Source organism: Arachis ipaensis, chromosome B8 (assembly GCF_059453495.1).
Source record: "Arachis ipaensis isolate K30076 ecotype BB chromosome B8, ASM5945349v1, whole genome shotgun sequence".
Lineage (NCBI taxonomy): Eukaryota > Viridiplantae > Streptophyta > Magnoliopsida > Fabales > Fabaceae > Arachis > Arachis ipaensis.
The window spans coordinates 4,610,392-4,619,573 of record NC_142443.1 but is presented as its reverse complement, the minus strand read 5'-3'; the positions used below and the strand labels follow the sequence as shown (position 1 = coordinate 4,619,573).

At 29.8% G+C, this 9,182-nt stretch overlaps 1 pseudogene; it reads right to left on the bottom strand.

Moving 5' to 3' along the window:
• Positions 1–368: 368 nt before the first annotated feature.
• On the bottom strand, positions 369–1,604 carry LOC107610431 (F-box protein SKIP2 pseudogene; annotated as a pseudogene).
• Positions 1,605–9,182: the final 7,578 nt, after the last annotated feature.

Sequence of the window (9,182 nt, the reverse complement as noted above, 5' to 3'; positions counted from 1 at the left end):
CCTTAATGACCCAAACGACGCCGTATGCATCCCCTACTTTCATGCCCATCATCCCAGGCCTTCTTCTTCTTCTTCTTCTTCTTCTTCTTCTTCTTCTTCTTCTTCCATGGCAGTTTCATCATGCCCTTTCTTCCTCTCTCGTCTCATATACCTCTCACTCCACAACCCTCTCCACCTTCCAAATGAAACAAAAAAAAATAGACTAATTGTAATACAAAGCTAGTATCACCATCAACACAAATAATAAGAACAGCCGAACAGAACCAATAAAGGTTATTAGCAAATGCAGCTAGCTAACAGCAGCAGCAACAAAGCTACTAGCTACTCAGGAAACTGAAACTTCCAAAAGGCAAATTAAACCAAAGAATTCACCTTCTCATATTGTCAAATGAGGACTTTGGCAAGAACGTGCTTGCTTTCTTACTAAGGTCATGATCAATTTGACTCACATTCAATGCTTCATAATCACTATTATCAAAACTAAACGCCAAGGACTCCCTATGGTCACGCACCCGCTCCACAACCATACCAGTAACCTTTCTGCATCTCCTTACCTTAAACTTAATCAAATTGGGGCAACCAGAAGCAAGAGCTTCAATCCCCACATTGGATATAGGGCACCCCTTAATGCAAAGCTTCTTGAGCGCAACACACTTGTTGGCAACACACTCAATCTCAGCGTCACCAACGGTATTAAGCCCATAAAGTGCCAACTTCTCCAAAGCCTTGCATTTGGAAACAATTGCCTCAAGGCTCGAAGATGTTGGATAGATACCAATCAAAGCAAGTTCCTGCAAGTTAATGCAGTGTTTGGCAACAGAAATCAAACCATCATCACCAATCCTATTGGTTCTCCACCCATCAATGTGAAGCTTCCTCAACATCCTGCAGTTCTCAGCAACTAGATTGAGACCCACATTTGAGCACTCAATGGTTTTCACAATGTGCAAAGTGTCCAAACTCAAACACTTAGACAAACCCACAAGATCCACATCGCTAACTTGAATCTTCTCAAGTTGAACATCAACCAACGTAGCGTGGAGGTTCCCAATCTTCTCAAGGGTGTCATCCCAATCTCCCAAACACCCAATTACCTTCAAAGATCGAAGCCTTTTCAACCCAATCATAAGGGGTGCGAAGCTCTGGCCATTCACGATCTCCTTCAAGCAAACAGAAGTCACCGACATCGTTCCGGAACCAACCACCTCCTCGCCATCGTGGGCCCCACGCAGCTGCTTAACGGAGAGCTCTTCCAAACTTTGGCAACGGCTAACGACAACGTTGATTCCCTTAATGCCGAACACGCACGAAGCGCAAGATAGCTTCTTCAACGCCTTGCAGTTTTCACCAACAGCGGCCATTCCTGCCTCCGTTATCTCACGGCATCCACGAAGCTTGAGCCAGATTAGGTTAATGCACCGGAGCGAAATCAGGATCAAACCTTCATCGTTCACGCTTGTTTTGGAGGGTGGAGAGGGTTGTGGAGTGAGAGGTCTGTGAGACGAGAGAGGAAGAAAGGGCGCGATGAAACTGCCATGGAAGAAGAAGAAAAAGAAGAAGAGGTCTGGGATGCTGGGCATGAAAGTGGGGGATGCATACGGCATCGTTTTGGTCATTAAGGACCAATTTGTCCTCCAACAATTTGTTTCTCATCCACTTCAGCAACCGTAACGGACACATCACTTTTCACCCCTCCACCTCAGCAATCTCCGTTACCGTTTCGAGCACCAATTCCACGGAAGGACATAATTGTCACAGAATTTACATGGTGAGGGATCGAAATGTATTTTTCAATCTTGAGGGACGAAAAATGTCTACGTTTTAAAATATCAGAGACTTATTTGTCTTTTACTCTTAAATTTATTTGATAAGTAAACCCTTGTAATAAAAGACATTCCCATTTAATAGCTTTATAAGTGCTAATAATTTTTATATTTAATTTGTTTTACAATGTGATAAAATTCATTGTTCAATCAAGAATTATTTGGCAAAGATGTTTGAGAATGAACTGATTGAGGAGAAGGTTTATGTCTTCTCAGATTTTGTGATTGAGGAATCAAGCATAATTTATCTTCTGACTGCACACATATTGAATTTATCTTCCGACTGCACACAAATTTTGTGATCGTAAAATTTCTGACAATCATTTTAATTTTCTTACTCATGCTGATATATTGAAACAAACAAATGAACAATCCAACTTATTTAGTACATAGTTAATTTGTATTAATCTAGACAAAACTTTTTTTAATTTTTGCCAAGAAATTATATAATAGCATCATTTTATCGATAACATAAATTTTAATAGTTTATTTATGCAAATGTTTAAAATTGTATTGCGAGTTTTTTAAAGGTATGTCCTTTTATTAATAGATTGTTAGTTTTATCGTTTAATATAAAATAAATTGGTAAAATTTCTTTAATTTATAAGTAATTTATTATATTATTCATTTATTTGTCCTTAATTTGATTCTTTTAATTCTTTTTTTTTAATTAGATGTTATTGGACTCTTGACTGAAAAAGAAGAACTTATATCATGATCAAAAATAGGGAGAAGTAACCATTACATTGTGGTTGATATTCATGATTTAGAGTATGTAAAATTTTAATATTTTACAATGAGATTTTGTTTTGTAATAATTATCTATACATATACAAAATATTTTATCTTTTTTATTATATATTACTACTTATTTCTCTTAATTATTGCTTTTATTTAGAAATAAGAAAAAATAAGGTGCATATTGTGAGATCAATTTACAACCAATTATTCAATTATCTACTTGATCACCAAATAACCGAATCATACTTATTCTTCAATTTGCAAAATTTAACAAAGGTATTGGTAAGCATATTGGTTTAATTACCTTTTATTTAACATATTTGTTTATGTTATATCTGTAATCATATTAAATATATTTTTATGAATATATCATTTTAAAAAATACTCTTACTATTAGCATATTGTGTATTAAATAAATATTAGAGGTTTTAAATTATGCAAATGTTTAAAATTTTATTGCGACTTTTTTAAAGGTATATCATTTTATTAATATATTGTTAGTTTTATCGTCTAATATAAAATAAATTGGTAATTTTTTTTAATTTATGAGTAATTTATTACGTTATTTATTTATTCGTCGTTAATTTGATATTTTTAATTCTTTTTTTTTTCAATTTGATGTTATTGGACTATTAACTGAAAAAGAAGAGCTTATATCATGATCAAAAATAGAAAGAAGTGACTATTACATTATGGTTGATCTTCATGATTTGAAGTATGTAAAATTTTAATATTTCACAATAAGATTTTATTTTGTAACAATTATCTATACATATATAAAATATTTTATCTTTTTATTATATATTAATATTACTACTTATTTCACTTTTTTTTTTTTGCTAAGATAGGTTGTTTTATTAAAATGATGAAAGGTCCAAATTTGGACAACAGACAAAAAAGAATTGGAATAGTTCCACCAGCGTCTAACTAAGAATAAAGGCTATTACAATTTGGGGAAAAGGCAATTGAAAAATTAAGTCGTCCTCTTTCTCTCAGTTATCATTGTCTGTGCAAGCTCTACATTGAGAGATGGTGATCTTTGAACTCCTTCAAATACCAATTCATTTCTTGCTTTCCAAAGCTGCCAGAGTAGATTGACTACTAGTTCGAGCTTCTCATTTGGCTCTGCGTTGCTCTTCACCTTCTCCATGGTGTTGACCCACCATCGCCAGCTCTCATTCAACTCTTCTGGAACTTGAACTTGAGCTTTCTGCCAGGCTTCCAGAGAATCGGAATAAATCAGTAGACAATGGGTAACCGATTCCTCTTCTTCCTCACACCTTGGGCATTTTGGATTTATGTTCGAAATCCTAGAGTGAAGCTTGCTCCGAACAGGTAGCCCTTCATGCATGAATTTCCATATGAAATTTTTAACCTTTGGCTGATTTTTAAGCTTCCATATACTTGACCAAACATATTTATTTCTACAAATTTCATGAAGAAAGTCAATTGGAGGATGAAAAAATTGGAAGGCCAACGGTATTCAGAAGCCACTGAATATCCACCATTTTCTCTTTCATCCAGGTAACTGAATCATCTCCTTCATGGATTGTAGTGTTGAGAAAAAATAAGGTACACACTGTGAGATCAATTTACAATTCAATTATCTAATTATCTATGTGATCACCAAATAACCGAATACATATTTATTCTCCAATTTACAACAGTTAATAAAAGCATTGGTAAGCATGTTGTTGGTTTACTTTTTATTTAACATATTTGTTTATGTTATATTTGTAATCATATTATATCTATTTTTACGAATATATCTTTTTAGAAAATATTCTTAGTATTAGCATATATGGTGTATTAAATAATATTAGTGATTTTAAATTATTTATTATTTATTAGAGAACTTTGTGTATTAGAATTCTCTAATAATTTGTTGTTCATTTTAAACTGATTTTGATATGTTCTTACTTCATGGTAAAATAACAAATAAAAATTTGTTGGTGAAAAGTATTAATAGGTTATTTATGATCACATTGGGATATATGTCTGATTATTGAAAAAAATCGATTACTAAAACCGATTAATAACTATTATAGAGTTAATACACTAAACACTAGATTAAAAAAAACGAACAATGCGTAACATTGTTACTTTTTATTAATCAAATTATTATAATTAAAATTAATTTTAATAAAACAACTTAAAATTATAATTTCAATCCTATCACGTGCGTGACATGGGTTATTACACTTGTAGTATAATTATAATAAAGATATTTTTATAAAATAAATTTAGAAGCGAAAATAGTGCATCCATTTTAGTGGAAAAATGGATTCATAAGGAATCAACACCTCACTTCCATTAGTTGGGAAAAAACCCAATTTTAGTATATTAAGTAAAAGTAGATAGATTCTCTCAGGATCATAAATACAAAACATAAATACCTACAAAAGAGATTAAAATAATTTGTCAACATTCTCCAAGATTACTCTCTTTATTTTTTCTCTCAATGACTTTTTTTAATACCTCACATATTTGCATTTTTTATTGATTTAAAAAACAAAGAATGATAAAATTGAAGAACAAAAAAATCAATGTAAAATCATGAAAGAGAAAAAGGTTTAGCTCAAAAGTTACAAAGATCCAAACAGTGTGTTCATTCTCCTTATTTCAATTTTCGGCCATTTACCTTTTTAAATAAGAGTAAAGCTTCCAAAACTTGAATTTGGTTGAATTATTTTGACTTTGTTCTTCTCCAAAAATCATAATAGAAATGCAGAGAAGAGATAGGACAACAACAATGACTCATAATTTGTAGAGTTAGCAGGAATCAATACATAGCTGCTTCTCTTTTTTTTTTTTTCAAAATTTAAACCATTGATTAATTATTTTACTCCAAGTTTTAATTATTGATTTTTACTTTTGACACCAACATCTGACTTATTTTTCTTTTTTTTTTTTTCTGTTTAAACTTGGTGATTATTTTTTTCACTTTGATAGAATCTTAATATGATTTTTTTTTATTTTGCTTTCAACAATTTTTTCTTTCTTATTTTGATATCAACAACAATTTTCCTAGGCCATATGAAAATGGAATATTTGCAATTCGTCTTGAATCTAATTAATTTCAAATTTATTGAATTTCACCTGCACAAAAATCACACACATCATACATATTTTTAGACCTTTAATCCAATTACTAATCTTTGTTATCATTATTATTATTATTATTATTATTATTATTATTATTATTATTATTATTATTATTATTAAACTTAACACTTTAATTGACTATATTATATTAAAATTCTTATTAATATATTTCTATCTTTTATTTGAAAATATAAAATGTTGATGAAAAGTTGAAAACCAGACATTTCTAAATTTATTCATATTATATTATTGAAGAAGTGTTTCGATAATTTAATAACGTGACTCTTTTTCAAGTTGACCGGTCACATATTAATAATGAGAGTTTCAAAAATTGTACGTCTTTAAACAATAGCCTAATCTCATAAGTGTGTTTTTGAACAAAAATTTACAAAATAAAAAAGTCAATTGGTTTGAACAAAGATATTAGATTGAGGGTATAAGATGGTACATAAAAATTATTGATTAAAATAAAAATTTGTGGCAGTACAATAATTTCGTAAAAATATTAAATTTATAATATAATTGATTTTATTAAAATTTATTATTATTTTTATAATAAAATTTAATATTTAAGTTATTTAACCAACTAAATCCAATCAAATTGGTATAACCTAATTTACTCTCACGTGCCACTACTTCTAACAAATTTTTTACTTAACGCGCGAATATATATAACTGCATTCTCTTTGTTCTTTGTGTTCTCTTTGTTTTCTACATTCTCTTCATTGTTGTCTTCTTCTTCTTCTCTTTTTTCGTCATCTTTCTCTTTTATTATCGTCTTCGTCACTACCACCATCTCCATCTCCTTCTTCTATTTCTTTTTTTATTTAAATTTTTTCTATCTCTACCTTCTTTTTCCTCCTCCTCCTCCTTTATCGGTATTATTATTATTATTATTATTATTATTATTATTATTATAGACAAAAGAAAAAAAATTAAAATATAGAATTAAAGAAGACATTTTTTGTGTTTTTGTAGTAAAATTTGGGTGTAACAACTAAAAAATGTATATGTTATTGTTAAAAAATTTCAATGTATTTTTATTCTGATAAGTTCTACATAATTCAATATTTTTTCTCCTCTTCATCTTTTTCTTCTTTTTTATCATTATTATTTTTTTATTCATATTTTTCTTTTTGTTTTATCTTCTCAAACTTCTTATTTTATTCTGCTAATAGGAATAAAAAAAAGCACATAAAGCAACAAAATTAATAGGAAGAAGATGAACCTACATTCATTCAACTATAAAAAAGAAAAAAAAAAGAAGAAAAAATTACAGCATTAAAGAATATATTTTTGTACTTTTGTATCAAAATTTTGGTGTAAAACTAAGAAATATATGTGTCATTGTTAAGAAATTTCGGTATATTTTTATTCTTATAAGGTATGCATAATTTAAAACTCTTTTTCTTCCTCCTTCCCATCTTCTGTTGTTTTTTCTCTTTCATTTTCTTCTTCTCCTTTTATTTTCTCATAATTCTTCTTGTTTCATTCTCTTAAAAGAAATAAAAAAAAAATCAATGCTGCTAGGAAGGGAAGGAGGAAAAGAAAAAGCGCAAAAAGGATATATTTGCATTAGTGAAGCACTGTGTATAGGGATGTCAATGTCAATGGGGCAGGGCGGGGGCAGGGGATGCTTCCCTACTCCCCATCCCCGCCCTCAGATTTGCTCCCCATCTCCGTCTCCATTCCCCGCCATGGGAGAATATTGTTCCCTATCCCCAGTCTTCACGGGGCTCCATTCCTCGCGGGACCCCATTCTCCATCTACATAATAGTTCTAACTAATTATTAATTTTCATATGAATAGAGCTGCAAGTATCTATCTTATACAAAAACTGCAAGATTTTATACAAAAAGTCTAAATGATACGATGGTGACTTCTTTCGAAATGACGCAATGGGGGACGGAACAACGAGCCAAAGGACAAAGCAGTGGACGAGGTGGGAGACGCGACAACAGAGAGGAGAATGGACACGATAATAGAGTTACGAAAAGGAACGCCACAACTAAAAATTACGATGCGGTATGAGGTGTGACAATGCGGTGAGAATGGTGGCGAGGGGGTGGCTGCAGAGAGGTTGGATGGAGTATGGACAACGTTAGGGATCTCTGAATTGAATAAGGGTTATGCAAATAAAGATTACGAATTTTGGATTTCTATATATATGTGTGTGTGAGAAATGACTAAAAAACATATATGAGAAATAAACTATTAAGAATAATTCATGAAATTCATAAATTTCGGAGAATAGCGGGGACGGGGCGGGGATCCCCGTTCGGGTCCCCGCACCTGCTTCGGGGGAATTTTGTCCCACATCCCATCCTCGCGAAAAAAATTCCCCACAATCGGATTTCCATTCGGGGCAGTCCCTGCAGGGATCCCTGTGTCTCGGGAAGTTTTGCCATCCCTAACTGTGTACACACTTAGATGTAATAAAAGTGATTTTTGTTGGATTTTGACCAACTTAATTCGACTTAGGGCTTGTTTGGATGAGTTTTTAATAAAAAATCTTTTTTTGATTTATTTTTTTAAAAGATCTTATGGAAAAGTAAAAGTAATTTTATGTTTGGATATCTCATGCAAAATAATCTTTTTATCTATCAATTATGTTTGGATATAATAATATAAAAGTACTTTTTTATTTATTTAGTATGGGTTTATTTAGACACCATTTGTAAAAAAATCTTTTTTTAATGATTTTTTTAAACAATCTTTTATAAAAGTAAAAGTGATTTTATGTTTGGATATCTCATGTAAAAAGATATTTTTATCTATTAATTGTATTTGGTTAAAATAAGATAAAAATATTTTTTTATTCATCTATCATGTAAAAAATATATTTTTTTTTAAAAAAAATATCTTTTAAAAAAGATATAAATTATAATTTTTTAAAAAAAATATTTTTTTAATTTTTTTAATGCTTTTACTTTTACTATTGTAAATTTGTCAAGCACACTAAAAAAATACAAAAATCTTTTTTATTAAAAAAAAATTGTATCGATTCAATGGCGCCTAAAAAAGTACTATGTAAAAGAACATATTTTCTTTCAAAGAAAAAAAGTCTTTTAAAAAAAAGATATAAATTATAAATTTTCGAAAAAAATGTTTTTTTTATTATTATTTTTAGTACCTTTATTTTTATTGTTAAAAATTTAACAAATACATTAAAAGAAATTATTAAAAGATATTTTTTAATCAAAATAATGACACTCAAATTAATACAAAATTGTAAAAAAAAATTAAATATGTAGTAAGACTGTAAAAATAAAATATCTTATAGACCTATTTTTCGATGATATCCGCTCCAACATTACCTTATACGGATCAACCACATAATTCTTGAGGAAAATATAACAGGGCTAAAAAAATTAGATATGGATGAGATGAGTGATATATCTTGACATTATAATTTTTAATATTTTTTAAAATTATGAAAAATACACAAATTGGAAGAATCAGATCCTTTGATTTGAGTTTAAAAATTAAAAAAATTTAAGTGTACAAATCAGT